Source organism: Watersipora subatra, chromosome 2, assembly GCF_963576615.1.
Source record: "Watersipora subatra chromosome 2, tzWatSuba1.1, whole genome shotgun sequence".
In the NCBI taxonomy this organism is placed as follows: Eukaryota; Metazoa; Bryozoa; class Gymnolaemata; order Cheilostomatida; family Watersiporidae; genus Watersipora; species Watersipora subatra.
In genome coordinates, this window is record NC_088709.1 from 39,084,362 (window position 1) to 39,098,453 (window position 14,092).

Consider the following 14,092-nt stretch of genomic DNA (forward strand, 5'->3'; position numbering starts at 1 on the left):
CTCATAACGAATCGTTTACATTAATAACAATCAATACCCTTGTTGTCCAACTCCAAAACTTCACATTTTTCGGTAAAACTTCGAAAGCAACATCATATAAATGATTAATAACTGTCCCAGACTAATACGGTATTAGTTTCTTGTGTAACGCGGTCATGATACTTCCAAGTACATACATCTATATTAAAAATGGTTTACATGTACGACGTTAGATCAAAGACTAGTTTTAGGTCGAAGGTTACATTTAGTGAGCAAAACATTCATGTGTTGCATTTGTGCTAAATGTAACGCGTGAACGTTTTGCTCTACTAAAAAGTTGTTTTGACGCTAATATCGACTAGTTCAGCAGTGCAGAAGAAGAGTTGATGTCAGAAGACATTGTGGAAGGTATCGATTGGACAACCAGAAGATGTTCATTCCATCGAAAGCAACAATCACAATCGTTAATTTGTGTTTAATGTCACTTGTCCATGAATATATATCATAACATTTGATAGATTATCGTTATATGACTTACAGATTTTCAGATTTATAGCATATTATTTGATAGCATCATAGTACAATTGATCGACGCTCGTAACTCCTCTATCAAGTCAAATTAATTAATTGCATTTGCCCATAATGGGGCATTAGAGCGGCGTCTTTATTAAGTAACATGAGTAGATTACTCTTAATTTGGGTTTTTCCTTTTTTTTATTGTGATTTTTAAATTTGGTTGGGGCCATGTTGTTATTAAGGTTGAGGGTAGAGATTAGGTGGGGGCAAGACCTTTCAATAGATATTGAAAGCTCTTGGTGGGGGGTGCATGGAAACAAAAAGGGTTAGCTGTTAAGGGTCCGCGCAAAAAAAGAGTGTTTTTTAACATTGGTGTTGCATATAATTGCATATATACATTGCAATATAATCCTATTGCATATAAAAAGCTAGTTTTCGGCTGCAAACTGTAGCAAACATTAATGAGTGCAATGAATTTTTACGCAGCATTGGTAGAACATATAAATATAAAATAAAAATATGTTTTCAAGTTTAGAATGAAATAAAAATTGAAAGCTCCAACAAATCGCAAAGCAAGAGACGGGCTATAATATCATCGCAGGTTAATTGCAATAGATATCAACTGGTAGAGATATTTCTTGGTTTTTCAATGCATATTTATTAACAGTTTTTTGACAAGTTAAAGGTAAGTTTATTGCAGATTTATTGCATCCAAAAGGATTATTATCACCCCAAAAGAGAGGGCGAAATATAGGTGACATTGGCTTCACCCGTATTAGGGCTAAATTTATCTTCTCAAGATTCTGACGAGCCATTTGAAAAATACACCGCCAGCCTCTACATGAACGCCACCTCCAATTGACGGCCACTACTATAGAGGAAGTTTTGAAAAATAGAGCGCCATGGCGCTCAATTAGAGGTTTTATGGTATGTATATATACCCATGCATGAATTTATACATACCAGAGGAGACACTTATATAGACCAGTTAGTATATGTATATACACCAGTTAATAATGGCACATATACCATCTAGTACTTGTATATATATATACTAGTGAATATATGAAAACATAAAAGCCAATACAGTGTATGTATATGCACAAGCTATTACATGTATTATATATACCTGCTTATATAAGTAATAAAGATGAACTACAATAATCTTATTCTATAAACCCCAGTGTTTGTTTGTGTGTCAGTCATTATTGTGTCCAGTTATGGTGAAAAAATTTTAAAAATGAAAAATCTACTTCTCAATGGAACTCAATTCAGAACCTCTAGTTCTGCAGACAGGCTATTCATTACACTAAGCGTCCTGACAACCATGCTAATGAATAATTGTACATATGCTTATTACACCGATTCCAACTGTGTATGGTTGCAAAAAACACTCAGTTAGTACTATCGCATTTGAAAATTATGATTGCGTGAGAGATTATTACGCGTAACATAATGATTACAAGCGCAGTTGAAAGCACAAGCTGGTTTCAGACAGACGAACTTGGCTCCTATTATAGTGAAGACTTAGACTAGCTCAAGTTACTCAAGTTCATTAGGTAAAGAAACTTAGTACCTAAGACCTAAGCACTAGTGTTAGAGTATATGATTGTATGTTATACACGTACCTCAGATCTGAGCACTAGTATTAGAGTAAGTGATTGTATGTTATACACGTACCTCAGATCTGAGCACTAGTATTAGAGTAAGTGATTGTATGTTATACACGTACCTCAGATCTGAGCAGTAGTATTAGAGTATGTGATTGTATGTTATACACGTACCTTAAATCTGAGCAGTAGTATTAGAGTATGTGATTGTATGTTATACACGTACCTTAAATCTGAGCACTAGTATTAGAGTATGTGATTGCATGTTATACACGTACCTCAGATGTGAGCACTAGTATTAGAGTATGTGATTGTATGTTATACACGTACCTCAGATCGGAGCAGTAGTATTAGAGTATGTGATTGTATGTTATACACGTACCTTAAATCTGAGCAGTAGTATTAGAGTATGTGATTGTATGTTATACACGTACCTTAAATCTGAGCACTAGTATTAGAGTATGTGATTGCATGTTATACACGTACCTCAGATCTGAGCACTAGTATTAGAGTATGTGATTGTATGTTATACACGTACCTCAGATCTGAGCAGTAGTATTAGAGTATGTGATTGCATGTTATACACGTACCTCAGATCTGAGCAGTAGTATTAGAGTATGTGATTGTATGTTATACACGTACCTCAGATCTGAGCACTAGTATTAGAGTAAGTGATTGTATGTTATACACGTACCTCAGATCTGAGCAGTAGTATTAGAGTATGTGATTGTATGTTATACACGTACCTTAAATCTGAGCAGTAGTATTAGAGTATGTGATTGTATGTTATACACGTACCTTAAATCTGAGCACTAGTATTAGAGTATGTGATTGCATGTTATACACGTACCTCAGATGTGAGCACTAGTATTAGAGTATGTGATTGTATGTTATACACGTACCTCAGATCTGAGCAGTAGTATTAGAGTATGTGATTGTATGTTATACACGTACCTCAGATCTGAGCAGCAGTATTAGAGTATGTGATTGTATGTTATACACGTACCTCAGATCTGAACACTAGTATTAGAGTATGTGATTGTATGTTATACACGTACCTCAGATCTGAGCAGTAGTATTAGAGTATGTGATTGTATGTTATACACGTACCTCAGATTTGAACACTAGTATTAGAGTATGTGATTGTATGTTATACACGTACCTCAGATCTGAGCAGTAGTATTAGAGTATGTGATTGCATGTTATACACGTACCTCAGATCTGAACACTAGTATTAGAGTATGTGATTGTATGTTATACACGTACCTCAGATCTGAGCACTAGTATTAGAGTATGTGATTGCATGTTATACACGTACCTCAGATCTGAACACTAGTATTAGAGTATGTGATTGTATGTTATACACGTACCTCAGATCTGAGCAGTAGTATTAGAGTATGTGATTGTATGTTATACACATACCTCAGATTTGAACACTAGTATTAGAGTATGTGATTGCATGTTATACACGTACCTCAGATCTGAGCAGTAGTATTAGAGTATGTGATTGCATGTTATACACGTACCTCAGATCTGAACACTAGTATTAGAGTATGTGATTGTATGTTATACACGTACCTCAGATCTGAGCACTAGTATTAGAGTATGTGATTGCATGTTATACACGTACCTCAGATCTGAACACTAGTATTAGAGTATGTGATTGTATGTTATACACGTACCTCAGATCTGAGCAGTAGTATTAGAGTATGTGATTGTATGTTATACACGTACCTCAGATTTGAACACTAGTATTAGAGTATGTGATTGTATGTTATACACGTACCTCAGATCTGAGCAGTAGTATTAGAGTATGTGATTGCATGTTATACACGTACCTCAGATCTGAACACTAGTATTAGAGTATGTGATTACATGTTATACACATACCTCAGATCTGAGCACTAGTATTAGAGTATATGATTGTATGTTATACACGTACCTCAGATCTGAGCAGTAGTATTAGAGTATGTGATTGCATGTTATACACGTACCTCAGATCTGAACACTAGTATTAGAGTATGTGATTGCATGTTATACATGTACCTCAGATCTGAGCACTAGTGTTAGAGTATGTGATTGTATGTTATACACGTACCTCAGATCTGAGCAGTAGTATTAGAGTATGTGATTGCATGTTATACATGTACCTCAGATCTGAGCACTAGTATTAGAGTATATGGTTGTATGTTATGCATGTACCTCAGATCTGAGCAGTAGTATTAGAGTATGTGATTGTATGTTATACACGTACCTCAGATCTGAGCAGTAGTATTAGAGTATGTGATTGTATGTTATACACGTACCTCAGATCTGAGCAGTAGTATTAAAATATGTGATTGTATGTTATACACGTACCTCAGATCTGAGCAGTAGTATTAGAGTATGTGATTGCATGTTATACACGTACCTCAGATCTGAGCAGTAGTATTAGAGTATGTGATTGTATGTTATACACGTACCTCAGATCTGAGCAGTAGTATTAGAGTATGTGATTACATGTTATACACATACCTCAGATCTGAGCACTAGTATTAGAGTATATGATTGTATGTTATACACGTACCTCAGATCTGAGCAGTAGTATTAGAGTATGCGATTGCATGTTATACACATACCTCAGATCTGAGCAGTAGTATTAAAATATGTGATTGTATGTTATACACGTACCTCAGATCTGAGCAGTAGTATTAGAGTATGTGATTACATGTTATACACATACCTCAGATCTGAGCACTAGTATTAGAGTATATGATTGTATGTTATACACGTACCTCAGATCTGAGCAGTAGTATTAGAGTATGTGATTGCATGTTATACACGTACCTCAGATATGAACACTAGTATTAGAGTATGTGATTGCATGTTATACATGTACCTCAGATCTGAGCACTAGTGTTAGAGTATGTGATTGTATGTTATACACGTACCTCAGATCTGAGCAGTAGTATTAGAGTATGTGATTGCATGTTATACATGTACCTCAGATCTGAGCACTAGTATTAGAGTATATGATTGTATGTTATGCATGTACCTCAGATCTGAGCAGTAGTATTAGAGTATGTGATTGTATGTTATACACGTACCTCAGATCTGAGCAGTAGTACTAGAGTATGTGATTGTATGTTATACACGTACCTCAGATCTGAGCAGTAGTATTAAAATATGTGATTGTATGTTATACACGTACCTCAGATCTGAGCAGTAGAATTAGAGTATGTGATTGCATGTTATACACGTACCTCAGATCTGAGCAGTAGTATTAGAGTATGTGATTGTATGTTATACACGTACCTCAGATCTGAGCAGTAGTATTAGAGTATGTGATTACATGTTATACACATACCTCAGATCTGAGCACTAGTATTAGAGTATATGATTGTATGTTATACACGTACCTCAGATCTGAGCAGTAGTATTAGAGTATGTGATTGCATGTTATACACGTACCTCAGATCTGAGCAGCAGTATTAGAGTATGTGATTGTATGTTATACACGTACCTCAGATTTGAGCAGTAGTATTAGAGTATGTGATTGCATGTTATACACGTACCTCAGATCTGAGCACTAGTATTAGAGTATATGATTGCATGTTATACGCGTACCTCAGATCTGAGCAGTAGTATTAGAGTATGTGATTGTATGTTATACATGTACCTTAGATCTGAGCACTAGTATTAGAGTATATGATTGTATGTTATGCATGTACCTCAGATCTGAGCAGCAGTATTAGAGTATGTGATTGTATGTTATACACGTACCTCAGATCTGAGCAGTAGTATTAGAGTATGTGATTGCATGTTATACACGTACCTCAGATCTGAGCACTAGTATTAGAGTATATGATTGCATGTTATACGCGTACCTCAGATCTGAGCAGTAGTATTAGAGTATGTGATTGTATGTTATACATGTACCTTAGATCTGAGCACTAGTATTAGAGTATGTGATTGTATGTTATGCATGTACCTCAGATCTGAGCAGTAGTATTAGAGTATGTGATTGCATGTTATACACGTACCTCAGATCTGAGCAGTAGTATTAGAGTATGTGATTGTATGTTATACACGTACCTCAGATCTGAGCAGTAGTATTAGAGTATGTGATTACATGTTATACACATACCTCAGATCTGAGCACTAGTATTAGAGTATATGATTGTATGTTATACACGTACCTCAGATCTGAGCAGTAGTATTAGAGTATGTGATTGTATGTTATACGCGTACCTCAGATCTGAGCACTAGTGTTAGAGTATGTGATTGTATGTTATACACGTACCTCAGATCTGAGTACTAGTGTTAGAGTATGTGATTGTATGTTATACACGTACCTTAGATCTGAGTACTAGTATTAGAGTATGTGATTGCATGTTATACGCGTACCTCAGATCTGAACACTAGTATTAGAGTATGTGATTGTATGTTATACACGTACCTCAGATCTGAGCACTAGTGTTAAAGTATGTGATTGTATGTTATACACGTACCTCAGATCTGAGCACTAGTGTTAGAGTATGTGATTGCATGTTATACACGTACCTCAGATCTGAGCAGTAGTATTAGAGTATGTGATTGTATGTTATACATGTACCTCAGATCTGAGCAGTAGTATTAGAGTAAGTGATTGCATGTTATACACATACCTCAGATCTGAACACTAGTATTAGAGTATGTGATTGTATGTTATACACATACCGCAGATCTGAGCACTAGTATTAGAGTAAGTGATTGTATGTTATACACGTACCTCAGATCTGAACACTAGTATTAGAGTATGTGATTGTATGTTATACACGTACCTCAAATCTGAGCAGTAGTATTAGAGTATGTGATTACATGTTATACACGTACCTCAGATCTGAGCACTAGTATTAGAGTATATGATTGTATGTTATACACGTACCTCAGATCTGAGCAGTAGTATTAGAGTATGTGATTGCATGTTATACACGTACCTCAGATCTGAACAGTAGTATTAGAGTATGTGATTGCATGTTATACATGTACCTCAGATCTGAGTACTAGTGTTAGAGTATGTGATTGCATGTTATACATGTACCTCAGAACTGAGCAGTAGTATTAGAGTATGTGATTGTATGTTATACACGTACCTCAGATCTGAGCACTAGTATTAGAGTATTTGGTTGCATGTTATACATGTACCTCAGATCTGAGCACTAATATTAGAGTATGTGATTGCATGTTATACACGTACCTCAGATCTGAGTACTAGTATTAGAGTATGTGATTGTATGTTATACACGTACCTCAGATCTGAGCACTAGTGTTAGAGTATGTGATTGCATGTTATACACGTACCTCAGATCTGAGCACTAATATTAGAGTATGTGATTGTATGTTATACACGTACCTCAGAACTGAGCAGTAGTATTAGAGTATATGATTGTATGTTATACACGTACCTCAGATCTGAGCACTAGTATTAGAGTATGTGATTGTATGTTATACACGTACCTCAGATCTGAGCACTAGTATTAGAGTATGTGATTGCATGTTATACACGTACCTCAGATCTGAGCACTAATATTAGAGTATGTGATTGTATGTTATACACGTACCTCAGAACTGAGCAGTAGTATTAGAGTATATGATTGTATGTTATACACGTACCTTAGATCTGAGCACTAGTATTAGAGTATGTGATTGTATGTTATACACGTACCTCAGAACTGAGCAGTAGTATTAGAGTATATGATTGTATGTTATACACGTACCTCAGATCTGAGCACTAGTATTAGAGTATGTGATTGTATGTTATACACGTACCTCAGAACTGAGCAGTAGTATTAGAGTATATGATTGTATGTTATACACGTACCTCAGATCTGAGCACTAGTATTAGAGTATGTGATTGCATGTTATACATGTACCTTAGATCTGAACACTAGTATTAGAGTATGTAATTGCATGTTATACACATACCTCAGATCTGAGCACCAGTATTAGAGTATGTGATTATATGTTATACACGTACCTTAGATCTGAGCACTAGTATTAGAGTATGTGATTGTATGTTATACACGTACCTCAGATGTGAGCAGTAGTATTAGAGTATGTGATTGTATGTTATACACGTACCTCAGATTTGAACACTAGTATTAGAGTATGTGATTGCATGTTATACACGTACCTCAGATCTGAACACTAGTATTAGAGTATGTGATTGTATGTTATACACGTACCTCAGATCTGAGCACTAGTATTAGAGTATGTAATTGCATGTTATACACGTACCTCAGATCTGAACACTAGTATTAGAGTATGTGATTGTATGTTATACACGTACCTCAGATCTGAGCAGTAGTATTAGAGTATGTGATTGTATGTTATACACGTACCTCAGATTTGAACACTAGTATTAGAGTATGTGATTGTATGTTATACACGTACCTCAGATCTGAGCAGTAGTATTAGAGTATGTGATTGCATGTTATACACGTACCTCAGATCTGAACACTAGTATTAGAGTATGTGATTACATGTTATACACATACCTCAGATCTGAGCACTAGTATTAGAGTATATGATTGTATGTTATACACGTACCTCAGATCTGAGCAGTAGTATTAGAGTATGTGATTGCATGTTATACACGTACCTCAGATCTGAACACTAGTATTAGAGTATGTGATTGCATGTTATACATGTACCTCAGATCTGAGCACTAGTGTTAGAGTATGTGATTGTATGTTATACACGTACCTCAGATCTGAGCAGTAGTATTAGAGTATGTGATTGCATGTTATACATGTACCTCAGATCTGAGCACTAGTATTAGAGTATATGGTTGTATGTTATGCATGTACCTCAGATCTGAGCAGTAGTATTAGAGTATGTGATTGTATGTTATACACGTACCTCAGATCTGAGCAGTAGTATTAGAGTATGTGATTGTATGTTATACACGTACCTCAGATCTGAGCAGTAGTATTAAAATATGTGATTGTATGTTATACACGTACCTCAGATCTGAGCAGTAGTATTAGAGTATGTGATTGCATGTTATACACGTACCTCAGATCTGAGCAGTAGTATTAGAGTATGTGATTGTATGTTATACACGTACCTCAGATCTGAGCAGTAGTATTAGAGTATGTGATTACATGTTATACACATACCTCAGATCTGAGCACTAGTATTAGAGTATATGATTGTATGTTATACACGTACCTCAGATCTGAGCAGTAGTATTAGAGTATGTGATTGCATGTTATACACGTACCTCAGATCTGAGCAGTAGTATTAAAATATGTGATTGTATGTTATACACGTACCTCAGATCTGAGCAGTAGTATTAGAGTATGTGATTACATGTTATACACATACCTCAGATCTGAGCACTAGTATTAGAGTATATGATTGTATGTTATACACGTACCTCAGATCTGAGCAGTAGTATTAGAGTATGTGATTGCATGTTATACACGTACCTCAGATATGAACACTAGTATTAGAGTATGTGATTGCATGTTATACATGTACCTCAGATCTGAGCACTAGTGTTAGAGTATGTGATTGTATGTTATACACGTACCTCAGATCTGAGCAGTAGTATTAGAGTATGTGATTGCATGTTATACATGTACCTCAGATCTGAGCACTAGTATTAGAGTATATGATTGTATGTTATGCATGTACCTCAGATCTGAGCAGTAGTATTAGAGTATGTGATTGTATGTTATACACGTACCTCAGATCTGAGCAGTAGTATTAGAGTATGTGATTGTATGTTATACACGTACCTCAGATCTGAGCAGTAGTATTAAAATATGTGATTGTATGTTATACACGTACCTCAGATCTGAGCAGTAGTATTAGAGTATGTGATTGCATGTTATACACGTACCTCAGATCTGAGCAGCAGTATTAGAGTATGTGATTGTATGTTATACACGTACCTCAGATCTGAGCAGTAGTATTAGAGTATGTGATTGCATGTTATACACGTACCTCAGATCTGAGCACTAGTATTAGAGTATATGATTGCATGTTATACGCGTACCTCAGATCTGAGCAGTAGTATTAGAGTATGTGATTGTATGTTATACATGTACCTTAGATCTGAGCACTAGTATTAGAGTATATGATTGTATGTTATGCATGTACCTCAGATCTGAGCAGCAGTATTAGAGTATGTGATTGTATGTTATACACGTACCTCAGATCTGAGCAGTAGTATTAGAGTATGTGATTGCATGTTATACACGTACCTCAGATCTGAGCACTAGTATTAGAGTATATGATTGCATGTTATACGCGTACCTCAGATCTGAGCAGTAGTATTAGAGTATGTGATTGTATGTTATACACGTACCTTAGATCTGAGCACTAGTATTAGAGTATGTGATTGTATGTTATGCATGTACCTCAGATCTGAGCAGTAGTATTAGAGTATGTGATTGCATGTTATACACGTACCTCAGATCTGAGCAGTAGTATTAGAGTATGTGATTGTATGTTATACACGTACCTCAGATCTGAGCAGTAGTATTAGAGTATGTGATTACATGTTATACACATACCTCAGATCTAAGCACTAGTATTAGAGTATATGATTGTATGTTATACATGTACCTCAGATCTGAGCAGTAGTATTAGAGTATGTGATTGTATGTTATACGCGTACCTCAGATCTGAGCACTAGTGTTAGAGTATGTGATTGTATGTTATACACGTACCTCAGATCTGAGTACTAGTGTTAGAGTATGTGATTGTATGTTATACACGTACCTTAGATCTGAGTACTAGTATTAGAGTATGTGATTGCATGTTATACGCGTACCTCAGATCTGAACACTAGTATTAGAGTATGTGATTGTATGTTATACACGTACCTCAGATCTGAGCACTAGTGTTAAAGTATGTGATTGTATGTTATACACGTACCTCAGATCTGAGCACTAGTGTTAGAGTATGTGATTGCATGTTATACACGTACCTCAGATCTGAGCAGTAGTATTAGAGTATGTGATTGTATGTTATACATGTACCTCAGATCTGAGCAGTAGTATTAGAGTAAGTGATTGCATGTTATACACATACCTCAGATCTGAACACTAGTATTAGAGTATGTGATTGTATGTTATACACGTACCTCAGATCTGAGCACTAGTATTAGAGTAAGTGATTGTATGTTATACACGTACCTCAGATCTGAACACTAGTATTAGAGTATGTGATTGTATGTTATACACGTACCTCAAATCTGAGCAGTAGTATTAGAGTATGTGATTACATGTTATACACGTACCTCTGATCTGAGCACTAGTATTAGAGTATATGATTGTATGTTATACACGTACCTCAGATCTGAGCAGTAGTATTAGAGAATGTGATTGCATGTTATACACGTACCTCAGATCTGAACAGTAGTATTAGAGTATGTGATTGCATGTTATACATGTACCTCAGATCTGAGTACTAGTGTTAGAGTATGTGATTGCATGTTATACATGTACCTCAGAACTGAGCAGTAGTATTAGAGTATGTGATTGTATGTTATACACGTACCTCAGATCTGAGCACTAGTATTAGAGTATTTGGTTGCATGTTATACATGTACCTCAGATCTGAGCACTAATATTAGAGTATGTGATTGCATGTTATACACGTACCTCAGATCTGAGTACTAGTATTAGAGTATGTGATTGTATGTTATACACGTACCTCAGATCTGAGCACTAGTGTTAGAGTATGTGATTGCATGTTATACACGTACCTCAGATCTGAGCACTAATATTAGAGTATGTGATTGTATGTTATACACGTACCTCAGAACTGAGCAGTAGTATTAGAGTATATGATTGTATGTTATACACGTACCTCAGATCTGAGCACTAGTATTAGAGTATGTGATTGTATGTTATACACGTACCTCAGATCTGAGCACTAGTATTAGAGTATGTGATTGCATGTTATACACGTACCTCAGATCTGAGCACTAATATTAGAGTATGTGATTGTATGTTATACACGTACCTCAGAACTGAGCAGTAGTATTAGAGTATATGATTGTATGTTATACACGTACCTTAGATCTGAGCACTAGTATTAGAGTATGTGATTGTATGTTATACACGTACCTCAGAACTGAGCAGTAGTATTAGAGTATATGATTGTATGTTATACACGTCCCTCAGATCTGAGCACTAGTATTAGAGTATGTGATTGTATGTTATACACGTACCTCAGAACTGAGCAGTAGTATTAGAGTATATGATTGTATGTTATACACGTACCTCAGATCTGAGCACTAGTATTAGAGTATGTGATTGCATGTTATACATGTACCTTAGATCTGAACACTAGTATTAGAGTATGTAATTGCATGTTATACACATACCTCAGATCTGAGCGCCAGTATTAGAGTATGTGATTGTATGTTATACACGTACCTCAGAACTGAGCAGTAGTATTAGAGTATATGATTGTATGTTATACACGTACCTCAGATCTGAGCACTAGTATTAGAGTATGCGATTGTATGTTATACACGTACCTCAGAACTGAGCAGTAGTATTAGAGTATATGATTGTATGTTATACACGTACCTCAGATCTGAGCACTAGTATTAGAGTATGTGATTGCATGTTATACATGTACCTTAGATCTGAACACTAGTATTAGAGTATGTAATTGCATGTTATACACATACCTCAGATCTGAGCACCAGTATTAGAGTATGTGATTGTATGTTATACACGTACCTCAGATCTGAGTACTAGTATTAGAGTATGTGATTGTATGTTATACCTGTACCTCAGATCTGAACACTAGTATTAGAGTATGTAATTGCATGTTATACACATACCTCAGATCTGAGCACCAGTATTAGAGTATGTGATTGTATGTTATACACGTACCTCAGATCTGAACACTAGTATTAGAGTATGTGATTGTATGTTATACACGTACCTCAGATCTGAGCACTAGTATTAGAGTATGTGATTGCATGTTATACACGTACCTCAGATCTGAGCACTAATATTAGAGTATGTGATTGTATGTTATACACGTACCTCAGAACTGAGCAGTAGTATTAGAGTATATGATTGTATGTTATACACGTACCTTAGATCTGAGCACTAGTATTAGAGTATGTGATTGTATGTTATACACGTACCTCAGAACTGAGCAGTAGTATTAGAGTATATGATTGTATGTTATACACGTACCTCAGATCTGAGCACTAGTATTAGAGTATGTGATTGTATGTTATACACGTACCTCAGAACTGAGCAGTAGTATTAGAGTATATGATTGTATGTTATACACGTACCTCAGATCTGAGCACTAGTATTAGAGTATGTGATTGCATGTTATACATGTACCTTAGATCTGAACACTAGTATTAGAGTATGTAATTGCATGTTATACACATACCTCAGATCTGAGCACCAGTATTAGAGTATGTGATTGTATGTTATACACGTACCTTAGATCTGAGCACTAGTATTAGAGTATGTGATTGTATGTTATACACGTACCTCAGATGTGAGCAGTAGTATTAGAGTATGTGATTGTATGTTATACACGTACCTCAGATTTGAACACTAGTATTAGAGTATGTGATTGCATGTTATACACGTACCTCAGATCTGAACACTAGTATTAGAGTATGTGATTGTATGTTATACACGTACCTCAGATCTGAGCACTAGTATTAGAGTATGTAATTGCATGTTATACACGTACCTCAGATCTGAACACTAGTATTAGAGTATGTGATTGTATGTTATACACGTACCTCAGATCTGAGCAGTAGTATTAGAGTATGTGATTGTATGTTATACACGTACCTCAGATTTGAACACTAGTATTAGAGTATGTGATTGTATGTTATACACGTACCTCAGATCTGAGCAGTAGTATTAGAGTATGTGATTGCATGTTATACACGTACCTCAGATCTGAACACTAGTATTAGAGTATGTGATTACATGTTATACACATACCTCAGATCT